Source organism: Dufourea novaeangliae, unplaced genomic scaffold (assembly GCF_001272555.1).
Source record: "Dufourea novaeangliae isolate 0120121106 unplaced genomic scaffold, ASM127255v1 scaffold248, whole genome shotgun sequence".
Classification (NCBI taxonomy): Eukaryota; Metazoa; Arthropoda; class Insecta; order Hymenoptera; family Halictidae; genus Dufourea; species Dufourea novaeangliae.
The window spans coordinates 622,971-643,878 of NW_015374156.1; positions in this window are offsets into that span (position 1 = coordinate 622,971).

Here is a 20,908-nt window from a genome sequence, read left to right on the forward strand (position 1 = left end):
CCCTTCGAAGCTTTTTCCGTGGATCGAGGCACACTGCAGGAGTATAAGAACATTCACTGGAAAGACATTAATGTTTGACAGATTTGGTCAACGACTGTGTATCGCCAGAGATTTCAACGGCTGCGCAAGGGATAACCGTTGGAAATCTTCCTTGCTCATATGTTCTCCTATGACAATCCCTTTCACGCAGGTATGGCAATCAAATGGAACTTGTAAAAGGAATTAATACCATAAGTAACAATAATAGTTTTAAAAAATAGTTCAGTTGTTTAAATGCACACTATCGATGAATATTCATCTGAACGTGTCTTAAATCGTTCATTTTTAATGGATCATTTAATAATCATCAGGATCATACAAATCAAGTAGGAAATCACGACACCAATTTGTCTGTTCATTGCAGGCCGTTTCTACTTGTTGTCAGTACAAATACACGCGTTTCAGATAAATGGTCAAACCTAATTTTCTGGACGGCGAAACATCAGACGAAAAAAATTTATAGTTCTTCTCGATTTATTTTTACCTTTCCTTTTACCTCCTGCCCAGTTGTACTACTTGACCTAAAATAGTACAGTTTCTTGAGTTGCACAGAATGTTATTGATGTAAGCAGTTGTTAGTTAACTTATTATCTAACATAGTATGTAAGTTAAATTATTTTTTATATTAAAAGTAAAAATCTTAACAGATGCATAACCTAAATTATTTTATATTACCGTTGCGTTTTCGAAAAAACTATGATAGTAAAGTTTTAGTACATTATACTTCTCCATATCTATCGAAAAAGTGTTGTAAAAGCATTCTATGTATAAAACTATGGAAAAATCAAAGCGCAGGTAAATACGCGGTGTACACGTATGAAAGATGACATAATCATCCTCCTGTGAGAAGGATTAGGCATTTCGCTTGACCTTCCGTTTCAGTAAATTTCTGGAGCTTTCTCATGGGACCAAGCTACTGTCGGTTCGCCGAAATCCTCTTGTCTACTTATCTGAATGCAGGAAGAGGATATTGTTGTCCCATACGATGTAATTCATTCGTGAAGACCAATAAATTTAGTAGTTTAAATAAGTAAATATAAACATAATTAAAGCAGCAATGTTATTGTCTCTTGTAAAAACAATTATTTTTAACAAATAAATATCGAAAAAACGAATAATGACCAGAGGAAAAGGCTCGAGGTAAAATCATTCTGTGAACATCGAATTCCTCGGCAAAAAATTGTGCGATGCAATAACGATCAGTGTCGAGAAAGACGATTTTGAAATAGACAGGAAGTTTAGCATTTTCTGTTGCAGAAACTTTTTAAAGCCCTCTCGCGAGACGAAGCTTCATTTAGAGTCGAGGTTGGCTCGGAAATTTTCCGACGTGAAACTCGAATTGATCTTTTATCTTCTTATATTTCACGGTTCTTTTAATTCAATCGTGGACACTGTACGCGAAGCGAGGGGCAGAGCGGCACTCGCTGCTGTAACGGGAATGCAAACATTGATCTTCATGCTTGAGCTATTGATTCGCGACCGTGCATCATTTTCGAGGCTTTAGGACACCAATTAAAGCTTCCTCGCGCGCAATTCACCAGGGGATCGGTGCTCGCCGGTTTACGCGGTATTTACACAAAAGTTTGAAAAATCGCCGATGGATTCGAAAGAAATCGTCGACACGATCAATTTCGCCCGGAGCAAATTGCAAGGAAATCGATGGCTGAGAAAACAATGCATACGGAATCACCGATTGATCCTGATTGTACACGGTGAGTGAAGATAAATGGAACATCAAGTTTAATTTAATACCCCCCGCATAACGTTTTGTAAATTTACATTCATGCTCCTGCGAAACTGCAGGGGAATCGATCACTTTCAAATTCGTACTTTATAGTTCGAACAGTTTGCTAACTTCCGAGACACATACGGACACATTTTTCTGAAAGTTTCCGACACGATTTATACTGAAATGTTTCCAGTGAATTACTTTTATTACTAACAATTAATCGATAAAACGACAAAATATACTTTTTTAATAGGAAGATTTATATATTTATATTTATAAACATTGATAGTGATTTAATACTTATGTCGCTTTTTACGAGAGCTTCATATTTTCAAGTTGCAAGCAAGAATTAGGAATCAACTTCACCCATGGTCACCTAATTTGAGAAGCCTTCTGGAAAACGAAGTTTCATACGCAAAAATATTATTCTACTTTTTCAATTTGTTTTTATGCATAAAATTGCATTGAGCTTAATTGCACCAGTAATCTTGGTATATACTATTATGTCACAGAATCCGTTCTTTACAATTAATCTTGTAAAGTACACTTCACTGGCTCGTATTCATTAATATCGATAAATTGAACACATCAAACTGGAATCTATTTCGCTAGAATGACCATATTTTATTCTACCATTCAGTTAATATTTCATTTTAAAAATAATGTACCTCGAACACTGCGCCCCAATTTACGCTCGTAAACTATATCATTCCTGCCCGTAACGCGAATCTTTCATGAAACTGTAGAAAGTAAACCTTTATTTAGTTTTACCATAGAAACGCAACGAAACCATTTCTCGGATACTTTTACGATGATTGGTGCATTGTTAGAATTGCAATGTCAACCGAACAACACATGTGATGACCATCAAAAGTGACATTTCAAAAATGGTTCCATTTCAACAGCTACACGAGCGCGATACGTATCATTTCTTTTAAATTCCATATTATTTCCAATCACATTGGAAACCATTGATCCGGTAAATGCGTTGTATTCATGTAACGAATCATATTCATGAAATGAACAAAATATGTCGATTGAGAACGCGTGATCGTTATATTGCTGTATCTCGTTACTAGAATGAAAAACGTTGGGAATTGCTGCAAATTTGTGGTGAATATTATGCCGAAAATTCGAGAATTATTGGTTTGAACGTGATACGAGCTAAACGCAGGACGAGTCATGATAGCGTGAAGGGAAATCCGATGAAAATCGTCGTCTACATTTTTTTCAGCTCCCATGGCGCAATAGGAACCCGATAGAAATATGATTTTCTATGACGACAATGTAGTACAAATTGTTGTTAAAATGTTCGTGATCAACTCGTGCAAAATTTTATAAAACGTGAATTTGTCAGGCTCAACAAAGAAAACGCGGTAAATGTTCGAATTCGACGAATTTTTTGGTCATCGAAAACTAGACAGTACGTTTTCCCCGAGTTCTTTCTTTCGTTTAATATTAAAATCCGGAAGCGGGACGTCGCCGGGGAAATTTTAAACGGAACGGGAACGTCGGAGGTGAAGGGAAAGAAAAGCGTTTTCCATCAGAACTTTGCAGAACCGAGTAACGTACAAGAAAACAGCTAGACGCTGGAGACAAGACAATATCCTCATCCGTTGTTTCTACGTATTGTTACGGTAAAGAGTGTCGGAATTTTTAAATCTTTCGCGAAGACGGAATCTGTACCATACTAAGAATATCCCGGAAGCTTCAACAATAAACTAACGTAATACGAACGCAAGGCATATCTATTTGACTTGCAAAATTAGCGTATAATTTGTGCATCGCAAGGCTTGTTATGATCATTTTCACTCGGGAAAGTTTAATGGAATTCTATAGCACCGTATTGTTTTTCTTTACAACGTTTTTTAGTGGATAAATAGTTGGAAATTAGAATGGTATATAAGATAGATTATCGACATTATGTTACTGAAAAAGCGAAGATGTTTGGTGAAGAAAATGCAAAGTAATTAATAAAAAAATATTGTATATTGGTTCTCTGGTAAAATAGTAATGATAGCATAAATGTAGTAAATGTAGTAATCAAACAAATCATAAGACAAGAGATTAAAGTGACATCAATATTGTTTAAGGGTATTATAGGTATTGTGTTACAATATTATAACAGCTAATCATATTCAATTATAACTATCCAAATAGTGAAAATATTACGTGGGAGAAAAATATTTTGTGATTGAAGATCATGTAAAAACCAAGTAGGTTTACGCTAAAATAATGACAGTCACCTAATTGAAAATCTTCATTAATATTAAATAATTCCTATAGTGCGAGTTCCTATTCTATTATCTCCATGTTTCACGAGACAGAGAGAGGGAAAGTGAGCCAGTTAATTATTTGCATGGATAAAAACCATTGCTGACATATGGATCTCTGTTAATTTTTTTTTGGTATCACGCTCATTTCCAGTAGCACGGAACGCTCGGATACAACAACACGTGCAACGTCACGTTTTTACTCGGACCTCGGGACAACGTGTGCCTCGGAACATTCCTCCTGTTCGATAATTACGAGATAAACTTCTTGCTCCTCATTTACCGAGTGTTACCAGCGTGACATTTCATCGCTCACGTTACCGCTAGAACTAGTGGCAAGAAGAACTGTTTAAATTGCTCTTCCACCAGCGTAATTACAAGTTTGCCCGGTAATGAATTTAGCTTAACATTTGACTGAGGCGGCCATTTAACACTGTTACCGGATGAAGTATACTTACTCTGAAACGATTCTACTCGTTTCAGAGCAAATCTTACTTTGTTTGTATATAAAAAATTAATATAAATAAATACCGATTTTTATAACTTTCACGTTAAGTCAAACTTTCATGACTTGTGAATTCTTATAGGATTAACTTTGTTTGCCATTTTAGCTTCCAATGTTCTCAATACAAAATAGCTGTGTACGTTCTTCTAAGTAAAATCATTTGGAAACTGTTCGGAAATCATAATAACATAGTTCTGTGTTACTGAACTTCAAAACTTTTGAACAACAACACAGCAGATATATTTTAAATTCGCATTCTCAATAATTTTAATGAATCGATCGACTTAATTAACTTAAGGAGAAAATAAAAAGTGCACTAGTTGATTTAAGACGCGTTTACATTTTACGCAAAATTAAATTTTATATAAATTAAGCAGCTTCCTTCTATTCCTTGTTAAATAAATTCCATATCTGAGGTCGTATGCTAGTCGATACTAAGAAATTACAGAAAGCCTATTACAGAATTGACAAATGACAAATAACAATTGACAATACTCTTCGCAATAAAAAGAAATTATATGATTCCTCTAATGAAAATAAATTTTTAAAGTGTTGATATTATTTTATTCAACCATCTTAAAATATTTTAAGCAACTTTCAAGCAAATTTTTACAAAATCTAGGCGTTTGAAAATCTAATTATATCAAAGCTTTTGTTAACTCTGATTAATTAAATTATTACGAAGGTTTGAAAAATTATGAAAAAATTTGGTTTGCAATGATCCGTTCTAGGTAGATAATAATTAATTAAATAGTAAAAATAGTTGATTATATTTCCTTTCCTATTAAGTGGTAAACTGAACTTATACGAGTCCTAAAACAAAAAATGCGGTGAAATGGGCGAAATACGCAACAGGAATACTGAACGAAATTGGATGCAGAGTTTCAACGGCACATTCGAAGGAAAACAGCGTATCTGTAATCTACAAGAAACGTGGAAATGGAGTGAGCGTTGGCTGCCTTGATCCAAGGAAATTGAGTTCTAAACTTTTCGGCTATTTTGAATTCTATTTCACGGAATTTTACGCGCGCTTTCAGCCTATCCACCAAGTTTTTACAATCTGCGAGAGTTCATCCGTTCCTCGTATGATGGCGCCAGCTAGATCATCTGCCACCGACGACTGACTCGTTACAGTCACTACCTACTTTATTACCTACTGTACAGGATGGTATACAAAAATGTAGGAACCATGACTTTACTTATGTGATAAATTTGTACATTAAAGTAATAATTGGGTTTCTCATTCGCAAAAGTCGGTTCAAACGAATGATTATATTTTTAACGTTCAAAAAATCATTTATTGTGATTATATAATACAAAATATTAAAAAATTCAGTAACCATTATTTATGTTTTAATATGCAGAATAACAATATCTTTTAAAATCTCTGAACATAGCTCCTGAAATTATTCTAGATGCTTAAAAATGAGTATAAATGTCAGAAAAAATACATTCTTATTATTTTTTGTCACATACTAAATATTAACAAGAAAATTCAGGAAAAATGTAAATATTGAACATAAAGCAATAGTTTAATTTTCTAGAATAACTGTGGTCCACAACAGTGACTGAAATTAGATTTATTCCAAAATTCTAATTATTCAAATGGATTTTTGTATAATGTTATTATTCCAATAAATTCTAAATGAACGAGGCAAGGAATTTTGAATTACTCGGCCACGTTGTTAACATGAAACAAACCGAAACGTAATCACAAACTTTTCAAGACGCTGATGAAAAGTAGTTAACAGAATATTAGCCCTCAGGCACCACGCTAATGCGAATATGCACTAGCGAAACATTGATTCGTCTGTAATATTCTATCTGGCTAGCACAATGGTTTCAAATTTTTATAGTTAAAAAATTATTCCTCACTTTCGTAATTATTACCATTGGTATTTTTTATCAAGAAATTTTAGCTTAAAAAGTATTTTATGAATTCAATTTGCTCTTATTCTCTTGGAGTTCTTAATCATTAAAGATTCAAAATCTCAATTCACACTAATGTGGTGTTTACATACGCCGATGCGAAGTGTGGTTTCTGAGGGTTAACGGGCAATAACAACTTACCTTGACATGGAAGTGATATAAAATCTACAATCTGTACGAAAAATCACGTCTATATCCGCCTAGAGCAGATGTCTTGACATTTATGGGATCGAACGTGTACCGTTTGAATGGAATTTTTCCAAATGCTTTGGTTCAGCTTCCGAACAATTTCATCGACGATGAACTAAACTCAATACAATATTCAATCTGTTATCAAGCAAGCGTTTAGCTGTAATCCACAGAGTTATCTACTCGCCCTCGATAAACTTTCATTGGTTCCCGGGGCCGTAGTTTAGCCCGCGGTGATGGCAAGACAAATCGAAGAAGGCAGCTTCCCCGCAGGAATCGCGTTTCCTTGCCGGCGAAGTTTTATTTGCTCGGGAAGTTAGGATAATTGTTCGACGGGACTCTAAGCGGACGAACGCGGAAACGGTGAGGCAACGTTAATTGGCGAGTCAGCGGCGATTTAACGCGCCCTGAAATCAAAGCTCATGCGGGCTTTCGCCGGTCCTACAAAGAGCTTTGTTTCGCGACGTGCCGGCGAACTCCGGGTCGGAGCAAGTTAATAGTTAAGGCAAATTAGAAATCGAGATTGTAGGTTGCGATAGGAACCGTTCTTTAGTATTAATTTAATTAAAGGATCCGAAGTGTTTATCTGGATACAAGGAGGCACAATACGCGGCACTATACAGAAGAATTTTCTTTCAAATAAGTAAAGGTTACGATATTTTTTTACACTGTTAACAATCTTGAGAAAATCAGCATGGGATAATAAATAAGTAGGGTAAGCGCAATTAATACCGACCACCTAAATTCAATGCGTCCTCAATTGAAGAGTAATTGATATTTTTGTATTTACTTGGTCTCGGATAAAAGAACAATTTCTTATGTTTTATGTACGGCAGATTAGAATTGTTAGAATCTAAAGATTTTTAATCGTGATTCGAAGAAAGCAAGACAAGCAAAAAATGCACGTAATATCGCCTACCAGAAAAATACTTAAAATTATATTTATATGTGTGCTTTTACTTTTTAATCCTGTAATTATTTGGAAGACTTCTTGACAAACTTTTTAATACGAGTATGTTTGAAATATGTATATTATAAAAATAAGGAAACACAATTTCAAGATATTTATATTGTTGCATATTATTTTTTCACAGGATCACGTTTAAATGCTGGGCCAGGAAAGTTAGCTGTGTAGAGTTGCAAATTTCGTGTCCCTACCCGTAACAAGAATGTACTACACTGAAAGCTGAATGGTATTATGTGCACACCGTCCAATACCCAAAAAAGCAGCTTCCGTTAATAAAAATATTAAAACGAATTTAACGGCTGAATTGCCATTAATTACCTACTTCCAGTAAATGTTCATGCATTCAAGGAAGTTTTTTTGCCTTCACTTAATGTGACGTAAAATTGGCACGGTCCAATACATTTTTTGCACTATCAAGCTTCCTTAAAAATCCTTTTCATTTACTACACGTTGCTCATATGACGTTACAATAATAGTATGTATATTTTCCATGACATGCTTGGCCACTAGTTTAGTTAATTATCAACAGATTTTAGCACTTTCTTCACGAGTTATTATAATATACTAAAATGCAGTTACTCTACTCATGCATGAAGTATGTGCGGGTCTAATTGTTTTCAGTAGGTAACGTATTTCTCTAGTAACCATTAGTTGTATCTCCGTTGTTCGGTATATTACGATGGAAATATAGTTGAATATTATACAGTACGTTTTCGTAGAATGTATTTAATTTAAATCATTTTTCACAGTAATTTGTCATTGTCAAAAACCTTTCATAAATTTCATAAAAATAGTTTTGGATTCTAATTTATTATATTTCCGCGTAGAATCTACATATACTAGAGTTAACATCACAGTTAACATGGATCTACGATAGGGTCTCAGTCATTATTGAACTTATCACCTCTCATTCAATTTTTATATACTTATTATTTCTCTTATTTAATTGTTATTTAATAAACCTTTGATTTCTACACAGAATATTATTTATTCCACAGCCCCATATATTATTATGTAATATGTGCATCAAATGTAATTATAATATATGTCTCCTTTTTCTTGCAAATCAATAAGGGTACGTGTGTTGTCTTTTACAATTACAGCACTATTGTACTGTTAAAACAATAGAAGGAAATCATAGCAGGGTACTCGAGTACTAGACTACTCTGGTAATAAAAGTCCATACATGTTCAAAAATAAAATATTACTGAAGTTATTTGTAAGATGGTTGTTGACCAACTGCAAAAAGATCGAATACAGAAGTACGTGCATAGAAGACGAGAAGCTGAGAAGTTGTCACGGAGAGTTAATGCAGATTGCATGTATTCAAAGTTGCAGTGCATAAAGAAGGGACACAGAACGCACGATAGATCTAACTGTTCTGCTCGCGAAGTTCGCTACACTGAGTCTAGAGAGACGAGTAGATGAGGAAGACTAGAAACTGATTAATGAAAGAGGCGTAAGTAGGGCATGGTGGTGAGAAACAGGAGTAATGGAGAAATTTTCAATTGCTGATCGTCAGAACGGAATACCTTCAATGAATTGCTTGTTCATGTTTAGTAATTTATCTTATCCGGTTTACGTTCAACAAAATCAGCAATGGAAGCATAAATGGAACTTGTAAAAATAATAGATAGCACTATAAAGGGAAAATAATTTCGTATATTTCGAAATATTGTTAACAGAAAGATGGTAACAAAACACTGATTTCATTAAATGCATTATTACTGGAATACTGATTTCATCCATTGCATTTAACTGTAATCGTTTTCTGAGAGCTCTTCACCTTTCAGAGCTACTTACGAAGTTATTTTACGGACAGTCATCTTCAAAGTCGTAATTATTGCGGAAGTGGAGTCTTTTATATGCTACCTTCTTGGTAATAACTGAACTATCAAGTGTATATTCCGAAAGCAGGAAATAGAAATGAGATGAAATTTCTTATATATATATGTATAATCACCTTAAGTTGACTGAAATAGTTTAAAAAATGTGAAACTAAAGCTCTATCCTATGTGTTTCTTATGGTTTCAGAGATACCCGCTCGAAATATTTTACAGAAATAATAACAGACAACCAGTAATCTCCTTGACCACTCAGAGAGTAGCCGAAGCTCTCGCAAAATCGGCTAGGAACGAAAATTTATTGCGCCTTAAAATCACCGCCTTCCAGGAAAATGTGTTTTTCAATATTCCTCTCATGTAACTTGACGGATAGATATGTATAGCTGAATCACCTTCGAAACATACCAGAAATAATATCAATATGTCTTTCGGGCTTCCTATAATATGATATTTTCTGTCAAAACTGTGGAAACAAGAGAAAAGTACTTACACTGGCTCTCTAAATAGACTTGAATAATTAATAAAATAGTTACATTTATCGACATTGTATGGCATCTATATTGACTAATTTCCATTTAACAAAAATATGGTTACAAAACAGTATATGTGAAAAAAGTAAGATACTTCGCTCTGGTAGTGCGAGTGATGAAAATTTTTGAGAACAGAAAATTGACTTCTATTGGAAAATTCTCTATTTTAAGCACTTTGTCAACTATTGACAGCGAACGAGCACACGAGGAAAATGAATGAGGCAATAAGTGTCAAAGTAAAACAGGAAGTCTTAGATAAGATTGACAGTTCGAAAATGGATGATCCACATGCTGCACTAGACCAAGATCTTATAAATAAAAATACTTGTCAATTATTTCTGCAACAATCTGATACATTGTTCTAATACCAATGATCTATGTTGTCAAGAGTAAACCTTTCCTATGATAAAGAATAGCTAAACAATGAGAATACAACAAGTATCACTGTTATTATCTCACCCTCGAACGTACAATATTTAACGTAAATATAATCCATGACAAATAACAAGAAAAATACCGTTTAAATAGCCTTCAGGAAACTACGTGTTAAAGTTTCATTTGTGAAAACATTCCATGTGCACCAACCTAACACAGTGAACATGGCGTAAGGTGTTGAAGAATAACGATGAGTAGTATTAAAGGACTATACATTTTTAATATCTTTGCAAAAAAGTATTCAATTTAGTAAAAACAATAGAGGATAATTAATTGGTACAGCAGATACAACAAACATTTCGTATTCTTCATTATTCACCTAACTTAATTTCCCATCGAAAAATGGTTCTTTGATACCCGATATCGCAAATGTCGAGGGAGGCTTGTCGGGAAGCCGATTAAATGGAGCGTGCCCAAGTGGTATGTGAAAAAAAGCTCGGTAAATTCTCGCAATTATTTCCTACACGATGTTCCGCCATTGTTCGAGTGCTTCTCCGACAACGAGTGATACAAAGCCCTCTTGCTCTAGCACACGATGATAAATGGTCAGGCAGGAAAGAATGGTCTTCGCTGGCGGAAAAGATCTCAAAGCCAGGGAAAGGTGAAGTAGTTTCGATCCATCGAAAATCGAGGGGGCGGAAAATAGACGAGAAACGTTGATGCTTCGGGATGATGGAATGATAACTTACGGCTAATCAGTTTTCAATTTCGTGGTAAAGAGACTGCTACGTCGAACTATTTACTTGATCTTACACAACTTGAGTAAAATGATTTTTTTTCGATAAGATTCAGGAATGACAATTTTTGTTAAAAGTTTATGATTTAAAAGATTAATTTAATTCATTCAATGAACTGAAACTTGTAAAATACACCGATCACATTGTATATACTCTTGATCCTTTCAGCTGAAATATATTCTTCAGTGTCTACTGCGTTTGAAGATATTCCAGTGAAAAATAAAAAATGGAAATGTCTATACGGAGTGAATCATTTCAGTAGATTCCCTCGAATTTCTTCGAAATCATTGATGAAACTGAAAAATGTTTCAAGTAAAAGTTGAATGGTTTCAAGGGAGAAATAGTTTAATGTAAGTAGTTTTCTGTAGTTGATGTCTTAGAACACAAATTTGTTTTTTTAAATGGAATTCCATATTTTTTAATGCTTTAATCAATGCATCTCGTCATTCTCCGAAAAGACGGTATTGAGCTATTTATGCCGAAAAACCATTAGTTTGTGAGATATTTCAACTTCACAATTGCGAAGTAGTAAATACTAGTAATACGTCTTTATATTTTTAATGTTAGTATTTAAAAATACGTCCTTAGATGTCGCGCGAATGTTTGCATGCAATTCTGAAATTAAAATATCTTTTAAACTAATGGTTTTTCGGCATAAATTGTTTAATACTTTTTTTATATGTAATATCGAGCGGCAACGACCAATGTATTAAAAAATATATAATTCTATTTATAAAATAAAGTTTGATCTTTACATGTTTTCTACGCGCTTAACTACGAAAAACTACTTACACAAAATTATTTTCCCCTTGAAAGAGTTCAAGTTTTATCTGAAACATTTTACAGTACCATCATCCATTTCGACAATATTTGAGGGTATCAATTTAAAGGACTTACCCTATGTATACAAGTATCTCGTAATTGGTACAATAGAAAAAGAAATGGTTTTGTATACGAAAATAAATAAAAAATGTAAAACCGCCTCTATTACAGCACGATTCAGTTTGCATGTCTGATTATTACCAATCATTTCTACTTAGGTTCATGCTTGTAAGCAATTTTAGTGGCATACTAAAATTGTTTTTCTAAAATAACATTACATAAATTGTAATAGTAGAAGATAGTAAAATCACAGGAGAACTAATACTATCGTAAGAAATAGACGTAGTCTATTTTCATTACAAGTAGAAATAGTGAATATGAGTCAGACGTATCAAAACATCCCACTGTAGATTACGGACGTATTTTTTTCTGAATCAATTACGAAAACTCACGTATACGTATCAAATTATACACACAATTTTTTAGTTAGCAAAGTAAGTAAATTCTTTTTATGCACCAAAACGACCTATCGTCCACCAAGTTACGACCTAACTAAATTATTTCATTTTAAAAATTTACGATGGAACGAGGAAACAATTTGACAGAAATTTGAAAACAAAACATCATAAGGAATAGATCTTCATGCAAAAGTAGGTGAATAATGTAAAATACAATTTTTCATGTTATGTCCCATTTTTGTCCATGTCCGCCTATTACTCGCTGTTTCTACTTACAGTATTATAAGCATGAGTGCATGTGAATACAGAGGGTTTAAATAGAGGGTCAATATCACTAGTTTCCCGATACGTGGATATCCCGAAATAGACGGAATATTTAATGAAAAACAATTTGTTCTGAGAGGTGACTTAAAACATCAATCGAAGTATGGTCGACCTGAAAGAACAACAATTAATTAAATAATGTCAATGATATCTCTAAAGCAAACAATACAGCGAAACGTTTTTGTCATTACATACGCCTCCTCATGGATAACATTTGAGAAAAAATGTGCCCCATAAATAAACTAATACCCAATACGTTGAGTGACATCTCCGTGTATCCTTTGTGCAAAGAAGTATGGATAGTTAACGAGATTAAAAGAGACTGTTTCCCCTTTTGGACATCCTTTTCCCTCCTTGCGCTCCTCCTGGCTCGATTCTGAATTTTGACAGAGAAGAACCGTAGGCGTTTCGGTCCCTTCCCGACCTTTTTTCTGGTTCCAAAGCTGGAGAACCGATTTAATCAGAAAACTTCGAACGAGAAGGTACCTTCTTACGTCTCCGTCCTGCTCCTTCAGTCTTCCTTTACCCCTTTTTTTCTCTCCCATTCTTTCCCATTCCTAACTCTCCATTGTGTAACTTCCGTTGGAATGACTCACCATGCTTTTCACTCCTCGTTGACTACAATTGTTTCGAACTGACAGAATTGTTTCGATGAAATTGAATTCCTCGATTTTTAATGTCTCGTCAGTCTGCATTGCTTTTTTGTATTATATCTAAAACCGTGAACTGACCGAAAAAGAAATAGAGCATGATAGTTAACGCGACGTAAAAGAATAAAACCAAAAACAACTAATAACCGTATTAAAAAGGAATAATAATAATCAAACACATAACGTCAAAAACTTGAGACAAACCAGGCGAGAAATCTCGCAAACTTTCACCGGCCCATAAAATCCGTCGTCTTGGCAATTCAAATGAACACACCTCGTATCGTCTAGAAATTTGTTGCACCCCAGAGGAACGTTACACAGGTTACGCCCCTCGCCCCTCCGCGGCCCGACGTACTGCAATACATTTCAGGAGCAAACCAAATATGACAGTCTGGCTCATCTCCAAGCTGCCTGGTAAATCAACCGATCTCAAAGAGACGGAGAAGCGTGGAAGTTCTCGGGTTGAGGAAAGAACATCGGGGGAGAAAAACGAGGCGAAGAAAAGAAAGATTTCCAGTCAAAGGTGAGAGACCCTTCGTATATCTTTCGCGTCGAGAGGCGTCCTTTGTATTTACTTCGGGAGGGAAATATGAACGTTTCGTATATCAAGCAATAAGCATGTAGAGAGAACTTTTTGGGTGGGGGGGAGTTAGTTTATAAACGAATACAATTCACAAGGTAACATTCAAAGGATAACGTTAATGATAAGTGTTTTAGATCATGTTGGATGTAATACATCCCAAAGTAGAGATGACGAATAGTTTTGGAATTAATGTACTCATTTTTGTAATGGTGTAATTAATTTTCATTTTGGTCTTACTTTTAATATCTAATTATGTTATAATGAATTCGTCTTAATAGCATTTTACGATCAAGAACAATTCTGATAAGAAAAGCCAAATTGGGTTTGTAGCCGGAAGAAAAAAGGTTTTAATAAACCTTTGTATACACATGGTGTCCCATGTAAGTGTCGCCACGAAATTTCACGATTTCCCACAAAACAATTGTGTTAGATAAAAGTTGAACTATATTCAAGTGTGCATGTCTTTCGTAAATCAGAGTTTCTGTAAGACATTTCAATCGACAAACTTATTTCCCAATTTGTTGTAACTTTTTCTGTCACCATTGAGACCTTTTGGGACGCATGTATAACCCATACTATTATATTATTGAGTTCATCGTTAAAACAATCACGTAACCACTCGGTATATCTTGGACACGTCTCCTTCAAGATGCAGTAAGAAATAGTCAGGTGTTTCGAATCTCTAAAATTATATTGCACTCCATTTCTATCATCTTCACTTTTCAATTTTATAAAAAAAGCTGTCGTCGAAAGTCAAATCAGGCTAATACAACAGGTATTCTAACCGTGTCATACTATCCAGCCATCTTGTAAAAGAAGTACGTTTCAGAAATCTGAATATTGTATTTAAAAAAAAAACTAATTCGCTTAATTGGGAAAAAACATCAGCATCTTAAGATAAATTTCTGTTCCAATTTGAAATCAAGTCTTTGTAAAGATAAGTAAATTATGGATACTAAATGGCTGCTAGAATATGCTAAGATTCTAGTTATAATAGCAAAACCTATATATTTTCTTCTTTTTTTCCCCATAACGTTAGAAAATTTATATTTAGTGATATTAAACTGATTTGTAGTTGTGTATACAATATTATGTTGCAACACTCCAAATATAGATTATGATTAACTATTTACTTTTCATCAATCTAATAATTTATGCCATTGTTTATTAATAAATTTAAAATAGTAAATAGCATAAACATAGAACATGCCGGAAAAAATTATTACCGAGGACACAATACAACACAGAGCAGAAGTAATTAAGTACGAAATCTTTGTTCTTTCACGCGCTTGATGGAAAAGCAATGACTTGTCATCGTTAAAGAAAACTGAAGCGCTTTTAAACGAAATAAGAAGCTGAAGCAAGCGCTTGAAGGGTGTTAATTGGATTCAACTCTGCTCCCCTAATTTACCCTTTGCCCGAAGCGAGTATTTTGAAACAAGGAGGAAACACTTGGAAACTGTGGTCTGCTCGCTCGGACAATTTCGTTGAAATTGTTGGAAATTATATGAACTCTTCAGCTCGCGTCAGGAAAACTGTGAAAGTAGAAAATTCTTTAATGCCTTTTCCTTCCACTCAAGGATTTCAGGTAACGACATCTAATATTTTCTACGAAGCTGTCGGTCTCGAGAATTGAAAACTTTCTATGAAACCAAATTTTTAAATCGTCGAAACTTTCTGTTTTAAACACTACTGTTACATGTTTCAACTTTTATGAGAATTTGATGTCATATGAAAGTAACGCAGGAATTCATTATCCAGTTCGGCCTCATAAAATAGCTACAAAATTTTATTAAACATTCGATTCCACTTATTAAGTATTACTACGGTCATTGTGAAAGATGAACATTTTTATGTAATTATCTCAAAGCTCTGTACGAAAGTCTTAAATAACAGTTCATTCAGGATGTCAAAAATGTTCCTTTTTGGATTCCTTTTACATGCAGTACTAAAATCGCTAACTCGATATATGTATATTCTAGGGTAACGAACGTGAGAGTTTCCGTTAGTAAATTACCTTGCTATTTTTCGCGACAGGATTCTCTGTACACGAAGTTACCGCATAATTACATTACAAGAGTTCGTGTGACATTACTTGGTGCATTTAAGTCGATTAAATTCTTAAACAATAAAAAACTACCCGTCGCCTATTTAATGTACATGAATCAATGTTGCAAGGAAATATTTCATTGATGAAGATATGCTCGGATGTTCACCTGTTCCGTTCAATTCTCCAGGAAACCTTGTTCACTGTCTCAGAAGCTTGTCTGTTTAACGTAGACGTCGCTGACCGTTCGAGTGTCAACATTAATTAAACAAACCGTCGTCAGGAAGTAGCTCCGTAAGATCGCGCCTCGTGTCCAGTGAAAGAAAACTGATTAAACAAAACTACCACTTGATCCACACAGAGAAGTAGACGGTGCTGTAGAATTTAATTCGTCTATCTTTGTTTGCCCTATGTGACAGAGCAGGGCCGTAGGGTATCCTGGATGCACCCTCGGCCCTCCAGAACAGGAAGTACCGGGTGGCACACAAAAGGTGCAGGTAAGAGTCATATTGTTTATTACAGGTCGCCCGGAGGCAAGTCTGAGTGGTAGTCTCGACGTGCACTCCTCGTATTGTCTTATAGCATAGCCCCGAGATATCCGGGGTGCCCTTTTCTTTCAAACTCATCATTCTTAAGGATCTCTTTAGAAAAAAAAATGTACACTTTTGCGTGAACTTTTTCGTGAAGTTTCGAAACTACTGTGACCCTCTAGTGACGTGGATTGAATATACCAATTTTTCAAATGTTTCAATTCATCAAATGCTTCACTACACTTAAAAGCAGTTTCAAGTAAGGTGTACTATAAGAGACAATCTATAGAAAATTTTAAATCATGATATTCACATAGCACGAAGTGTTCTAATACTCTGAATTAATTTTACTTTAGTATACACCTGCTTCATTCAAAAGGACTACATGTGCGGTCCAGTTATTTTTTAACTTTTTGTTATGGACCGAATTAATATACGTCCCTAATTATTCAGAGCCTCAGAAATTTAATATGGTTTTAATGTGGTTGTACTAACAAAGGGAAGGCACGGAAGTGTCTCTCTCCGATTTTTATGGAACTTCGTGTATCTGTTACGCAGTCAAAAATAAGGAATACGTATTTCTTTTTATCGGCTGAGATGCAACTTTAACGGGTGAAACCACCCTTCGAAATTTTGACCCGAAAGTACTATCTCGAAAACCAGAGATACGTGAAAACGTCTAATGGACGAGGTTTGCGGTTTCTTATGTAGAATAATGTGGTGCTAACAAATTGTCCAAAATATAATTTGTTGATAATAAAAAACTTCAAGGGGTGGTTTTACCCCTTAAAGTCGCGCCTCAGCCGATAAAAAAAAATACGTATCCTTTATCAGAATACCGAGGATCATGTGCCTCTATCATAATATCAAAGTGTTCAACGCTAACACGACCGTATTTTCATACCAAATCGTAACAGCACGATCTTTGTAGCCACGAATTACAGACTGTATATTGTATACTAACGTGTTATTTAATACCACAAACCACATTTTATTCCGTCACTTCCAACGATGTAATTTTCATTACAAGATTCAATAAAATTTCATGTAATGTTAACAGAATATAATTCTTTACTTAAACAAAGAACGTAATTTTACGTAATAAGAAGAAATTTATTATTGAATACCTAAATCCACTGAAATAGACAGTTAAAGTCTTGTCACAGGATACTATAATTACTCGGGCCAAACTGTAACGAATAGGTCAAGGCGCTGGGACCTGATACGAAGTAATTTGTGAAACTTTAGTCGAGTTACTAAGAGACGGGGAAATAGGAAGGTAATGGAGAACATAGTACAGGCTTGCTCCAAGTTCTGCGTGTAATTTCGAAGACTTAACACCGAAGTCCATGTCGTCGACTTCTCGCCCCCATTCCGTCCTTTTCACTTTTTTTCCCCCTTCTATGCTTCCGTTTCGCATTCTGACGTCACTAACGTCGCAAATAACATTGTCACGCTGCAACGACAAGTTCGGAATTTTTTAAACTAATTATCTCCTTTCTGTAACCAATTTCTGTCTTCTCGTAGCGTCATGCGTCTACAGATTATTGGCCGAAGTAAGTAAACTCAGTTTCTACCATCACGTGAATTGACAGAACACTGAAAAAAGGGAAACGTGTGAAGAGCTAGAAAAATGTTGATAACTCCGATGAGTAGAAGTTAAGAAAGTAATGTACATTTTTTGAAACTGAAATAACTTAATAAGTACTAAAAAGTATATACGGTGTCGGAATATGCAGACTAAACGAACATCATCGATCTACAGTGGACTCTAACTATATTGCCACTAAACATATTGCCACGCAACGCACTTCCCCTTCACATGTACTATCGAGCACAGAAATTCGCTCTCCCACCAAGTTGCGTACGCTGGCGCACTAGCACGATCCAGCTTTTGCGCAGGCGCTGAGGCCGAGGCTACGACGATAGAACTTAGCATGAAGAGGGCTCTGAACTTATTGCCAGTTTATGTAGTTAGAGTCCACTGTATTTGTAACATCGTAGTAAAATGAATCCTGTGTTGCGTTCACGTTTAGTATACTTGTGAATATTTATTTCCAGATCTGTGTTCAGACAATATGTTTTCTGTCATATTTCTATTCATAAAATATGCTGGATAAATTTTATCACTTAACTCTTGAGTAGGTAACCGGATACTTGAACACCCAGGTACTCATTTCTAAATTTCCTTTCACAATTTTTTATGTTCTTGTCTAAAACAGCACTTCGTATATTATTGGAAGGGAAAAGTAACAGTTTCGGAAAAGTATGAAAGTAAAATTATCTATGTTTGTCTAATCTGTCAGAATAGAATTTTCCGATTGCTCAATAACCGTGAATATTTTGGTTGCCTACACATGGGTTAAGGAGGTATTCTAGTTGACGCCTTTCAAAAAATTGGTTTTCTTTTCATTTTCTAATAGTGTAGGTTTTTGAAAGTATGTCTGCAGAAAGGAGGTTTTGTTCAAATTCGTAAAATTCACGAAATCGATATTCAAACTTTCCAGAGTCATCGTTCATTAACATTTCGACACACTCATGCTAATGAAGAATCCTTTTGGGTTTTTCGTTTCATGTAAGCAGATTGGCCGTAATCGTGTCAGCCAGCTAGTAGGACACTTTTTTTAAAAATGGTAAATATTCTAAAACCATAAAGAAATATCTGTGTAAAAGGTTGATACTAAAAAGTCATATGGTTTCTTTGCAAAAAAAGTCCCAAAGAAAGCCTACGAAGAATGACACTCTAGAATAGTATACCTCCTTAACTCTGAAATATTCCGTATAATATCAATCAAATTTTTCTCACTTTAGACCGAATCTATTTGAGATACAAGAAATGTCTTCAAAGGAACCCCACAAGAGACGAGACATCGTAATACCGACGAGGATTTAATTTCGCGCCAAGTACAGCATGATTCGTGACGAAGATATGAGAACTCGACGTAACGACCGCTAAAGAATGGTAACCGAAGAGATGGGAAGTTTATTCGACGCGAGGGGGTCCGAGGAACATCTTTTTCGAGGGGTCGCGACAATGCCGGATTTCTCCGTGCCAAATATTAACCGGCGAACGGAGGGAGCAATTCCAAAGGATTCATGGATCTGTGAAGAGTATCCTTCCTCCCTCGCGTGGCAGAAGAATATTAATTTCTCGCCGAATCGTAGCGGATTGTGTTGAATAAAAACAAGCGTACCTTCCTCTAAATACGCCATCAAAAAAAGGAATATGTTATTGTTTCTTATCTTAATTTTGTTATTATGTGAAAATGAAAAATTTGATAAAGTAGACTGTAGAATATGTCTTATTATTAACGTAGTGAAGCCTCTGGTACAGAAATCAAAATCCTACTCCATTTTTATTTTTAGATATTAGTATCTGAAATAATTGTGAATTTGAATAAACTTCCTCAGTCTAGTCATACAATTGCTGGAAAGTAAATAGTGAACGTTATCGTTACCCTAATTATAATTGTAAAACATGTAGAATTGCTTCAATAGCTTTTGTAGGTTCATGAAGATTAGAGTGTGTTCAATTGAAATTAATTGCAGTGCACAGTGTTTTTGTTTTGTATTACATTATGAATCATTCATTATTAGATTCATGTATTAATGTATACGAATTTAATGAAATGTTTAATAGGACTACTGAATTGACTACCACAAAACATTCACAGAGGTGGAACACCCTTTTTATCAAGCCGAAAAGTGTATAAATTAACGTTTGTCATAATCGTTATTTTCTCATCTTCTTGAATAACTTGAATAGAATTTCTTTCATTTGCGATTTCATTAGAAATATTAAATTTCAGCTTCAGATTAAATGTGTCATAGACATACATATGTCGGCGATACGGTAATGAATGTTTTAAAACAAAATCGATAAATTAACCAGTTACTTTTGTACATGCGGTTCTGATGTATTAATAAAACTAATGACAGATTCCTAATAAATAATATCTATGTATAAATATGAACGTAGATATGCTTCTTATTATATTTATATACCTAAACCTTTACCGAAAAGAATTCTACAGAAAGAAAGTCTATGAAAATAAGTACAGGTGTAAAATAATAAGATCTATTCATTGTCGGAACGACATAAACTGCAGAATTATGGAATGTAACGAGCCGATGTTCGACGTACGATGTTCCCGCATAATATTCTTCAATTCAGTGGTTTGCTGAAACTCGGAAACAGTTAAATCCAATTCCGATATCGGATGGCGCCCGTCAATCGGTGGTTTGTAAATTATGCGAAGCTCGCGCAGGAGATACGGTTTGGCGGACCATATGACGGTTTCGATCCCGATGAATGAG